The sequence below is a fragment of the Loxodonta africana genome, unplaced genomic scaffold (genome assembly GCF_030014295.1).
Source record: "Loxodonta africana isolate mLoxAfr1 unplaced genomic scaffold, mLoxAfr1.hap2 scaffold_56, whole genome shotgun sequence".
NCBI lineage: Eukaryota > Metazoa > Chordata > Mammalia > Proboscidea > Elephantidae > Loxodonta > Loxodonta africana.
In genome coordinates this window covers 1,131,777-1,144,660 of record NW_026975283.1, presented here as the reverse complement: position 1 = coordinate 1,144,660, position 12,884 = coordinate 1,131,777, and the positions used below count along the sequence as shown (strand labels likewise).

The following is a 12,884-nucleotide window of genomic DNA, read 5'->3' as shown; positions in this document are numbered from 1 at the left end:
CCAATCCTCCCAACACCTCCAAAAGCTGCCATGTTTTTCTTGTTTAGGTTCAAACTGGGCCCTCGAAACTGAACAATGTCAGCAATGATGTCACACAAGTGTTGGGGGGCCTTGGTGCTTGCTCAGATCCAACTGCTCTTTGGAGAGTTTGTCGATCTGAGGTCTCCTGTGGGAGAGCAATTTAAGCTACCAGTTCACAGAGAGTGATTCCTCAGTCGGAGTTCCCAACTCGTGAGAGCTTGGAACAGAGGGGTGAACATCCTTTGGGGGACCTTTTTTTGTTTGTTTGTTTACCTTCACCCAGTCAGGATGAAATGGCAATATGGAAAGGAGAAACCTCTAAGACTCGAGGCAGGGGTGGGAGAAAAATTCTTCCTGATTGACCGGACGTGCGTGGCAAAGAGTCTGATTTCACCAGACAAGATTTGGAGACAAGATACAGATTTTGAATGAGGAGATGAAGTGGCTATCCCAGAGAAAGTACTTGCTGTCATTTAGTAGACAACAAAACTGTGATATGAATAAAGGAATGAGCGAGTGAACCAAAGAACACGACTGTAACTCTAAGGCCCTTTCTGAATAGGCACAGACAAGCTACTCAATTGTTCGGGCTTGGGAACCTCCTACTTTATGTTGAGGAAGCCACTGGGCAACTGGGAGGGGGGCAAAGAGTGTTTAGGGAGATCAGTTATTCATTTTTATCATATTTTCAAATAAGATTGAATTAATATGTCATGTCAGGAATAACGAAAGAAGTAAAATTTCTCAGGAGCTTATGAAAGTGGGTGGTGTGAGGAAGCACTGTATCTGTACCACTGTGAACTATGCTGTCCCAGCCTGGGCTTGGGCAGAAGAAGATTAGGACAGACCCCATCCCCCTAGATCCAGGGAATTCCCTTCTCCTCTTCCAAGGCTTAACACCCAGTCACAGCAAAGCCTCACTTCAGGATAGTATTTTAAATCCCTACGCTACTTAGCTTGAAGTATAGGTTAAGGAGGTGAAGGTGCCTAAGTGATGCAGTTTGTGCTCTACAGCTAACCTACAAGTGGGCGGTCTGAACTCACCCAGGAGTACTGAGAAGAAAAGATCTGGAGATCTGCTTCTATTAAGATTACAATCCAGAAAACCCAATGGAGCAGTTCTACTCTGTAACACATGGGGTCGCCACAAGTCAGAATAGACTTCATGGCAAATGACAACAAACTGAACCTGAGCTTCTGTGATTCCTAATTGTGCACCCTTTCCTCAGGCAGTGTCTGCCCCAGCCCTGTTTCCTGTTTCCTCCTTGGTCCTCTGCCTGGCCTCTAACTTGCTTCTGACAGATTTTGCTACTTTTCACCTCATGCCACACTCGCTCACCCAACCTGGCTCCGTCTGTTTTCTTTGTTCATCCTGAGGTCTCGAATCCTTCCCTCATGTTCAGAAATGTGCATAGATAGACCTTATGTTGACACATACAACCCTCCTAGACACACACAGGTGAGGTGGTTGTGTCTTAGCCTCTCAGGTTTGTGGCATCAAGGCTTTCGGCCGAACATATGTCTTCTGCAGCACTCTGAAGTCACTCATCTAATAAGGACGTGGTAAGGGGCTTCTCTTCAATTGCTTTCAAGAGGAAACAATTTTAACCTGTTACTGTGGCTTCGTTAAGAAGGTACAAGGAAGAGGTATACCTGTCAGGGTCTTAACTAAATATACAAATTATTCTCTAACTTTTAAGTATAATTCCTTCTATGAAAGGTTTCCCTTAAAAAGAGGTGAAAATTTCTCCCATTTGCGTGTTTAAATTTACTAAGAATATCACTTTCGTAGGAAATTCCTTTTGGAGAAGTCACAAAATATTATAAAATTTCAAGAAAATGAGGTCATTCCCATGTTCCAAAGGAGCAAATTCACTGAGCATTCAGCAAATAAAGGGGGGAGGGAGCACATTGGATGATCCTCTATTTACAAATATAAAATCCCAAGATGTATTATAGTGTTTTCAGAGTGTACATCTTTGTTCTAAGGTACTACTACCGTTAGTGTCATTGTGGCCAGGGGATTCTGTCTCCCACAGCAGCGCCCCCAAGAGGAGTGAGAGATCCCAGGATGGAAGGAGAATTGATGGGGTTTTCCAGAGGTGGAGGATGGTGGTGATGGGCAGGCCCCAGGTATCCCTAAGGCCAAATCCTTGGGCTCATAGGTGAGTCTTCCCAAGACCCAGAGATCAGGTAAATTAACTCTGTTCTCAGAGGTCTCAACCCAAGAGGAAAGTGCCATGGAGCCAACAACATCCACAGCAAAAAGCCCACGCTCCAGGCCCATGAAGATTCCACAACCATCAGAGAGGTCTTTTCCCTCAGCTTCTGCTGAGCAGACCTCTCACTCATCCAGCTATGGGGCTCCTCCAGAGAAGTAATGGGTCAGGAGCCCATACTTCACCCAGGTGAGCAGTCAAGGGCATGGCCGTGGCCTGGCAGACCAAAACCTCCTTTGCCACCATGGGCAAGATACTACAGGTCTTTGAGACCCAACTCTCAGAGGAGAGCACAATTGGCTCCACTCCCAGTCTGACCAACACTGAGCCCCTGGTTAGCGCTCTGAAGCCCTAGCAGGAGGAGGCCCACACCCCAGAGCTCAGTTTCCAGGGGAGAAGCATAAGGAGAGGCCCCATGTGGCCACCCTGGAGTGGCTGATGACCGGTGAGCATGGCTTCCACTGTGTGGCCTATTGCTGCGTGTTCGAGTCCCAGGAGGCCCTGGTGGCCCACACGGAGCATGGCGTGAGCCAGGACTTCAGCTGCAGGGTCTTCTTTGAAGAGCTGCTGGAGAGGTGGCTGCCACCCTCACCCCAGCACAGGCCCCAACGCTGCCACCAGCTCGCCAGGCATTGCCTGATGGCCACCAAGAAGAGGGAGGTGAGGGAGAAGAGAACGGTCTGCAGGTGCCTGGAGGAGCAGCTGAAGAAGCAGAGAGAGGAGCTGAAGAGGCTGAGGCACCAGCTGGAGAGGACGCAGAGGCAGGAGCCCTGGCTGCAGAGGGCACTGGTTTAGCACCAAGGCCAGAGGCCGAAGTGCCTGAAGACTCTCTCTCCAGCCCCCTGGGACTGGGAGGAACAGGGCATTTGGGCTGGAAATGTGGGTCTTCTCATCAGCTACTACCCAAAAGGTTTGTGGTTTCAACTCACACAATGGACTGTGGAAGAAAGGCCTGGTGATCTACTTCCTTATTATCACAGTCATTGAAAACCCTACTGAGTGCAGTTCTACTCTGAAACAAGTGAGGTCTCCGCGAGTTGCAATCAACACCATAGCAACAGGTTTTTGGTCTATCAAGACCTCCATTCAGAGTCCTTTAACTCACCTCCCCTGTAAGAACTTTCCCTCCTGTCCCTATGTCCCCACTGTCCCATGCCAAGTGCATGGAGATCTCCAGCCCTAGAGGGATCCAGATAGAAGAAGTCCCAGGAAAGTTGACCGCAGACACCAGGTCCACTCAAAGGTTCGCCTGGCCTAGGAGAGGAGAGGACAGGCCTCATCTGGATGGTGAGGTCTTGAAACCCTGAGGATGAGCACAGTGTAAGTAGGGAAAGAGAAATGGGGATTCAGTGGGACTTGGGAGGCTGAGAGGGGGCCCTGCAAAGACAGCTCTAAGGGAGGTGTGATGGTGGAGGGGGTGTCACTGAGTTCTCTGCAGTAGGAGGAGCCAGAGAGCTGGCAGGCTGTGGGGAAACCTGTCTGCATGCGAGCATTAGGCATAAAGCCCTCAACCAAGGACTGCAGTTTCCCTTCCCAGCAGCCTCCAGGCAAAGGAGAAGGAGGGCCTTTCAGGAGGAGAGAAGGACTGGTAAAGTGAGCTCACCCCATCCACTACTGGCCTCACAGGGGAGTTTGGGTTTGTGATTAGGATAAGTTGTTGTTGCCTCTTTGGGCAAGTATAGTGGAAGATGGTTTGGAAAATTCCACTGGGTGGTCTCCTTTTCTGGAAAACTGTAGATCCAGTAATTACTGGGTAGTTCCTGCACAGCATCTCCCAGGAGGTTAGGGGCAAAATTTGGAACTCTTTCTTTTCTTTAAAACAGGTTTTACCCTCTGACTGTGAACATGTCAAAGACATTTTTGGTTTTTCTTCTTTCTGTGGTATAACCTGGCCTGTCCTGAGATCAGAGGACTAGAAGAAAAAGCCTGACTGAGATGAAAATAGCAAAAGAGAGGGCAAGAAGACAGACGATCAGAGGTAAGGGTGAGAAGGGGCAGATTCAGGCCCAGACTCGATAATGAGCAGAAGAGCCCAAGTTTCAGCCACAACAGCAAGCACTAGGAACTGGGAAACCCTGGAGGTGCCAGGGGTATGTCCTTCCCTCGGTGATGAGACCCCAAGTGGCACAGGGAAGCCCTCAGGGGCAAGGAAGGGAGGGCAGAGCCTCCAGGACAGGCATTTCCAACCACAGGCTGCCCTGTTTATACTTCTCAGAGTGACAGACTCTCCTGCGAGGGACATGGTCAGAGGCGGAGGAAGCGAGGGTTTTCAGGTGAGGTGAATTCTGAAGTCTCCTGATGATCAAACAGAAAGCCCTGGATGCTCAGAGGTACAAGAGAGTGAGGGGGCTGGCATTCCCACAGTGGCCATAGGCTGGCTGAGGGGGTCCTACTGTCCCTGGAGCTACTGGTCAAAATATTTTCCTTAAAAGCTGCATCTTTCCAGTTAACTTCCTCTATGTTCAGTCCAGGAAAAGGTATAGCATGCAAAGGGTACGTTTTCCAGCAGAGCAACAAGTGGAAGGAAGTGGTAGTGGCATATCAGGGAAAGAGAATCTTCTAGTCGTCTATGAGTTACCTAGTGAACTGCATGTGGTGTCCAGCCTTCTTCCTTTATCTGTAGACATGTACCTGCAAGAAACGTTTGAGGAGTAACTTCATGGACCCTTACAAAATTCTCGCTGGTCATTTCCAGGTGTAGAGACCAGAAGAGCTCATTGTCTCCAAGAACAAGCGTGAAATCTGCTGGATCTGACTGTTGAGCAGTCTGTGGTGTGCTCTTCTTCCAGTGATTAAAATCTTTGTGTCTGTTGTTAAAGATATTTTCCCCCTGTTCAAAAAAAATCCAACAAAATGTTTTTAAAATAATGTATCTATGATGATGTTTATCAACTTTCAAAGCTCTAAAAGTCTTTTGTATAACACCTCTAAGGGTACAGATTTGTATAATGAAAAAGTTACAATCATGGTCCCACCCTCATATGTAATTTGGTCCTGCACCCCCAAGGTGTCCAAAGTTAATAGACACATGTGTATCTTTCCCTACATTTCTCAGCTGGGACACATACACACAGTCACAGGTTCACAAGTAGATCCCCTGGTTCGTTTGCTTTAACGGAAATTGTGTCATACTCTACCCACAGTGCTCTGTAAATTGCTGATTCCCTGAAGGTCATTAGGTATGACACTAACACTACCTTTTTGGGTCTTCTAAGATTGAACTCATATTTACACATAAAGCATTTAAATAGATGAGAACAATTACTGTGTACACTATCTAGACTGACTCATATATAACACTACTAAAGTGGAAACACATATCACCCGTGCTTTCTAAGTCCACTCTTCCTGCATGTTCTAGCTCTCCTCCCCCCCAGTCCTTTTCCAGAAGTGAATCCAAGGAAATTGAGGTTAACAATGTGGTAAGTAGTCTCTCTTACCCTTGCTTATACAAGCACACACAGACACAAATGTATCTTCGTCTGCTCATTTACACACTCACATAAACACAAACAGGTATTCAAGCATATTCAAACAATTGCTATTGCTTTACCCAAATGTGCTCATTTTATACAGACTTCTCTGCACCTTGATTTTCTCCTTCAGTAATACTTCACAGAGATTTCTACTATTTAACTACTCTAGTTCTTTTTCATTCTAATGACTCCTAAATTTTATTGATTTAGCTCTACCATAAATTATCTATCTTTCCATCATCCATGAGCAGTCGATTTTTTGCCATTATTAACAATAACCATCCTTTGTATACTAGAGGATTTGCTTCCATGGGATAAATTCCAAAGGGTGAGATTTCTAGGTCAAAGAATGTTTCAAAATTACAGAGCCATGTCCATGTCTTTCCCCTAAAGGCTGTCATCATGCACCTTTCCAGCCATGTCTGAGGCACCCTTCTCCCCACAGCACCCCCGGGCCCCAGCCATAGGTGGTGTAGATTTTTAAATTGTGCCAGTTTCACTGGGACTTTGATAATTTCTTCACTACCAGTGTTTTTGAACAACTTCGATTATGCTTATTGGTCACTCGTATTTGCTCTGAATGGTCTTTTGAATTCATTGCTCATTTTGCAAGTCCTCAATTTTTGTCTTCCTTGTATAAAACGGAAATAGTTGTTAATCCTTATCATCGACATTTCCCATAATTTCCCAGATCCATCGCTGATGTATCACATTCTTAGAAGTTTTTTTTTTTTTTTTTTTTACCCAGAATGATCAGTTGAGTCAGCAGCATTTATAAGATAAACCATAATTTTCCTGAGTTGAAATACCACCTCTGTATTAACGGTTATTATGATAATCTCTGTGGATTTGCTACTTTGTTTCCTTGGTCTAGCTTTCAGTTCCTATGCTATGTAATATTCCGTTAGTTGATGAAGCAGCCTCCTTCTTTTTCATGTTTTTGTTGTCTGTTCTTTGGTATCTATTATACTATTTGCATCTTAAGATTACTGTATACAATTCAACAAATAACGAGGTAAATATTCTAATGGGAATTGCAATACATTTGTATGTTGATTTTGGGGGACTGCCATTGATTAAACAAGACTTCCCATTTGAGAAAACATATTTTTTGCATTCTTAAGGTTTAATTTTATTTCTTCCTCTACATGAACTTTCTTCAAATAGATTCTTTTCTGTTCCGGTCAAAACAATGTTTTCCTAAGTAGTTTATGATTTTGGACACAATTTGATGCAATCATGTAGTAAAGAAAATTGTCTTTATTCCTCCCACCCTGATACTTCCAATTTTGGGCACTATGTCTAGACTGGAGAGAAGTCATTGATTTTGGTATATTTGGCTTGTCAGTTTACCAAAATTTTTATCCTCATTTTCTAGGTATGCAATTATATTTTCATCATAAAAAGAAGAAAATCTGTTTTAATATTTAATTCATTACTTAACTTTTCTAGCTTATTAATTCACCTAGAAAAGTATGTTGGGTCATAAAAGTAATAACAGTATATTTGTCTACTTCCAAATTTTATTAGCATAAATGGAGTATTTTTCCATTTATCTAATATCTACTATGTTTTATGATAATTTTTTATGCCCCAGTAGATAATATATTGACCTGCTGACCATTACAGTAATGACATACACCTTGTTTCTGATAGTTAAGTGCTTCCACCTGGCTTCTGCTGCTCTGGGACCCCATTATTCCCATTGCTACTAGGCAGCTGTCTCCCACCCACAACCTAAGCCTCCAGAGAACAGACATCTCTAAGTTCCACTTTGCTGCCACTCCCCTGCACCATGCATTCCTTATTGTTCTGATGAGAGGAGTGTCCTTCAGGACTTCTCAAAAATGGTCTTAAGAGAACTCACTCTGGATGTCCATGTGTTGGAGACTTTCCCCCATTTTTCAACATCTGACACAGCAGTAACGGCATTTTGATGTCATAGAATGTGGGCCATTGCCTTTTCCAAGCTTCCAAGCACAATCCCTGTAGCATATTAAACCCATTTCCAGAACCCCCACAATGGCAATAAATCCTTTTTAGGAGAGAGTTCCCCCCATATCAACAAACTCTCCTTGACCCAACTTTACATTAAACTCCCCTTGACTCAGCACCTTCAGCACTCCTCCCTCAGCACCCCCCGGTCCTGCTCACACAAGGCAGCCAGGTCTTGCAGCTCCTTCAGTGTACAGTCCCTCCCCCTAACCACAACTAACACTTCCCCGGTGGCTATGCTGGCATCTGACAACTAAGTATCTGGACAAATGCATGGGATGCTATCTCAGGACTCTGCAAAGGAAATGGTTGAAGGTGGCTGCGGGAAGAAACCAGAACATAAAGTATGAATATTCCAGAGGCTGAAATTAAATGAGCCCAAATCTCATAACTACACTCAGGTTGTGGATAGAAATAGGTCCAAGACAATCCTTCTTTCTATCATGTGGGGGGTAGACGGTCTGTAAAGGAGAGAGATGGGCAGGCAGGCAGGGGGGCAAACACCTAACACTCTAAGTCCAAAGAGTGTAGAGGAATGTCTGTTACGTTTTCTGTCTCTATCATACCATTATTTGGCCCCATAGACAGACCCAGTCACTTAACCGCGTGGCAGAATGAAGAGATTAAAGCCCCAACATTCTTGCCAGTGGACCGGGAAGGTAGCCCATCAGAAGTCAGAGAGCCTCAGAGAGATAGAGAGGAAGCAGCTCAAGACAGGGATTTCATAAAGTCGCATATAAAGTCACCTCTAAGTTGACTCGACGGCAATGGGTAAGTTGCCCATTCATAGATCTGATCCTAAGAACCATTGCAAACCTTTGAGCACTGTATTATGGGTTTGAACACCATCTAGGTCCCAGACTGAGTGGCACTCACATAGATAAGTCCTCAAAATATTTTAGTCCTCTTAAGCTTTGAAAATTCAAAAGACATTTGAGCCACAGCATACAGGAGATGAGACAGAACTTGCAGCCTGAACATAACTGGGTCTATTCCTTGCTAAAACAAGCAAACAAAAAAATGACAATTTCCATAAGATTAAAGCAGGACTCATAGCATTGGCATAACAGAAAAAGTGTAAAAAGGTATTGTAACCGTGCTCTAAGAAGTAACAGGAAGAGTGTTTTTTTTTTTTTTTTTTTTTTTTTTAACAAATGGCAATGTAAATATTATCACTAAAGAAAAAGAAGGTATTTACAAATGACAATTTTTGATGTGAGAAAAATTTAGGTATGAATACACTAATAGAAATTAAAAATTCACTTGATGGCTCAATAGCAGAATGTAGATGGCATTCTGTGTAGGTGTTAAGTATTTGAAAAAATCTGGGCTGAACAGTTCCCAATTTTGGTGAAAGACATAAACTTACAGATTTAAGAAGCTCAGGACATGCCAACAAGTTAAATTCAAAGAACTTTATGCCCAAATAAGTCATAATCAACTGTAGAATAGCAAAGACAATGAAATGCCTTGGAAGAAGTTAGAGAGAAAACAACACATTTCACAAAGGGAAAAAAAATTTTTCAATTACTCTACATTTCTCATCCGAAACCATGGAGGTCAAAAGACTGCAACAACATTTTTTCAGTGCTGAAAGGAAAGAATCTTTAACTCAGAATTCTATATCCAGGGAAAATATCCATCAGGAATAAAGGAAAATAATGACATTCTCAGCTGAAGGAACTCTAAAGAGAATTCATAACCACCAGACTTAGTGTAAGCACTAAAGGAAGTTCTTCAGGTGGCAGACTTGGAATTTCAGGAATTATGGAAAGCAGCACAGTGGTAAGTATCTGGGTGAACACTCTATGCCAACCTTGCTGTCGCTACACAACATGGCGCAAGACTGCCCTCTTTGGAAAGTCTTTACAGCTTGGTGGAAACACTTTGGAATACACTCTTGGTGGCGTCTCAGTACTAGAGAATGAAATTTACTTTCAAAATATGAGAGATGTCTGTAGCCACATCTGGTGAAAAACTGGATAATAACATTTTGGACACCAAATGAAAGACGGTAGCAAACAAACAAACAAAATGAGTCTGAATTCCCATGTGCCCATGAGCCGGCTCTGAAGGCCTTCCCCAGGGAGGCATTTCAAATACATCTGGAGCAATGGCAGCAACCTCTCCTCGGGCCTTCTCTGAAGGGTAACCACTTGCTTAAGTACCAAGCTTAGTGGTTAACACATAGTCATTCTGTGGACAGTCTAGCTAAGAATTATAATGCCTCCTTGAGAGGAAAGCATTTTAAACAAATGACATAAACAAGTGCCTCAAAGACAAAGTTATAGTAAACCAAGGCATTTCCCATCAGTCTTTTTACCTGAGAGGGTCTTTGTAAGGATTTCCTGTGGCTCAGAAAAAAGAACAGAGTAAACTCTGTCTTCTTTCACCTCTTCCCTCCTCAAGAAACAGGAACTGGTGCTAAGATGTCAGGGGTCAAGCCCCAAACTCCTCTCCTGGTCCCGTATCTAAGTTGTGTAATAACACCAGACAGTCAGCTATAAGAAGATGAACCCAAGGAGTATTTCCAGTCTGTGACAGGTTTGCCTTCCAGTGAAATCCTGTTTCAAATAGCTAGACCATCAGAGGAGCTCTGGTCCTCTGACCTGAGAGGAGGACAGGGTGGAGTTGTCAGAGCCTCCTTGACCATCATTCTCCCCAAGAGGTTTTGGAGGCTCGTTCATGTCATAACTCAAGGACTATTACTGCCCAGTTGCATAACTGCGAAAAAGACTTTCTCCTTTGAAGGAGCAAAGGGCCCAGGAGGGGCAGGTGTGAGGCTTTTCTCTTTAAGTCAGCTTTGTGCCTTCAGGTCACCGGCCCCTGGCCACCTTCACAACCGGCCTTTTGAACTCATCCTCATCTCTCCCTCCCAAATTCCCCCAGCACCCTGGGCTGTGGCTTCTGCAGGTTTCAATGGTGTCCTTTCAGTAGCTCCTTGTCCCCCGCTGAGGGAGCAAACCCACAGTGCCATTAAGTGTCCTTCAGTATGAACATTGCTGAGGGTACACGATGGTCTGACTGATCCTTAGACCCAGATGGGCAGAACTTTGGGTGGGGGGTCATTGTCCAGAAGTCTCAGCTTCCTTTAAGTGGCTCCAAAGTTCAGTGTGTTGACTGCCCAATACACAGGTGGGGGAAGCCTGTGGAAGATTCTCAGTCCTAGTTTCACCCAGCACTGGGAAAACCCTAAGGGGGGAGAGCAGTGATATTCCTGAGGATCTTTATTCTAAAACTCTCAAAGCAGCTGATATAGTCTTAAGAGGTGGGAGATGAGAAAGCTTGGGACCATGGGAGGGTGGCAAAAGAAGGAGACTCCTATCACTCCCTCTGTGGTCTTGAGTAGTCCTTTCTTCCTTCCTCCCTTCCTTCCTCACACCCTCCTCCTTCCTTCCTTTCTCCTGCTTTTCCTCCCTTCCCTCCCTCCCTCCCTCTGTCGCTTCTTTCCTTCCTTCCCTCCATCCCTCCCTTTCTCCCCCTTTCTTCCCTCTTCTTCTTCTTCTTTTTTTTTTTTTTTTAATGCATCTCGGGCTCCAAGCAGACATTTGTTGCTAAAATCGTATTTCTTTGTGTTAATTTATTATCCTTAACTCAAATCTGGAGTATGTAGCTCATTTTGATAATTCCTCTTCTGTCTGCACAGAGAAGAGTCTGCTCACAGCCAGTGATGAGAGGGGAGGAAACAGTTTCCCTAGCCAGGGCTGGCTCTGCTTTTTCGCCTACTAGGGGTGAGGCCCCTGGGGGTGAGGCCCCTGGGGAGCCTTTCCCAGGGAAGCAGGGCAGGCAATGAGTCCAGCCTGGGGCTGCAGCCAGGCTGTGTGGCCTCTGTGGCTTTGATTTCTCCTCCTGGAAGGGCACCCTGTGGACTTCCCATGGGAGGACAATGAGTCCATGGGTGACCACAACTCACCCCTCCTTCCTGTCCTCTGGACCCACGTCCTGATAGGCCTCTTGCCCTCCTTCCCAGTATATAAGCGTTGTGATCAAGCGTGGCAGGAAAAGTCCTCAGGGCCAGACCCTGGGCCTTGGCCTCCATGGCCTTAGGTTTCCCCGAGTTTTGGTGGGACCTGTAGCCTGGCGGGGGTCTGGGGCCTTGAGGTGCTGGACCGGCTGGGCCTGTCCCAAAAGGCACAGGAGGCCGGGCTCTGTCCAGCAGCCCCGCGTTTGCGGTGGGGCTGTCCGGGACCTCGCGCCACCCTCGCGCCCCTCTCCGCGCAGCCCCGCCCCCCCCAACTGCCCAACCGGCGCCCTCCCCGCCTTCTGGTTCTAGAAGTGTGTCCTCTTGCTGCGTAGATGCAACTGGGCACCGCACTGCACACAGAGTCAATCCCACCTGGGTTGAAGACCTGAACATAAAACCCACAACTTTAATACTACCAGATGGAGGAGGAGGGAAGGGATGAAAAAAGAAAGTAGAGAAAGAAAGTTTTAGCAAAAGGACAATTAGAAAAAAAGTATTAGAAGATTATATGCTCACATTATGGATTCACGGAGCCTGTGCACACAAAATTGCTTGGATAGCACACTGTGATATCTTTCTTTGGAAATAAGACTTAGATACGGGGATTGGTGCCAGGAATAGTTGCAGAGGCTGACTTTGGGAAAAGGGGGGAAAATTGGCATTGATTAGTTGGTCTGAATGAGGCTGAAAACCGTGAAAATCAAGATAATATTTAAAGATAGAATTCTAGTAGCCTAGAACAGGCAGCAGAAATTTTTCTAATTACTACCAGAAGAGGCCTTTAATCACTAAACAACATGGATCAATAGTTCAAGATCTCTGTACAAAGAAAATAATAGGCCTAGATAATTTTCAGTCAGGTTACCATCAAACATGCAAGGAACAGGTAATTTTAAACTTGTACATAGGCAACAAAGAATAGAAAACCATGAGACACTCCTCCAACTGGATCTTAAGGCTAGTTTAATAAGGATAACGAATTACAGAAGGATGGTAGAAGAAAAGTTACAGGACAAGCTGACTAAATAACTGAGATGCAAAAACCTACGTGAAGTGCTGACACAGGAAATCCAGCACAGAATAAAACATATAATATGCCATGATCAAGATGGTTTATTGTAGGCACGCAGGTTTGAGAGAACATTAAAGATTTAATAATTTAATTCACCACATGTATAGGTGAAAGAAGAAAAGACATAGGGTCACCCG

General features: G+C 44.8%; 1 long non-coding RNA gene across 2 annotated transcripts in view; it reads right to left on the bottom strand.

The window, feature by feature from the left end:
* Positions 1-12,884, bottom strand: part of LOC135229842 (uncharacterized) — a 590,403-nt gene that overhangs the window by 5,172 nt on the left and 572,347 nt on the right. For both annotated transcript variants that reach the window (XR_010320506.1, XR_010320507.1), the window contains one exon: positions 4,819-5,070. This is a non-coding gene — a long non-coding RNA (uncharacterized LOC135229842). The remainder of the gene's footprint in view (positions 1-4,818; positions 5,071-12,884) is intronic.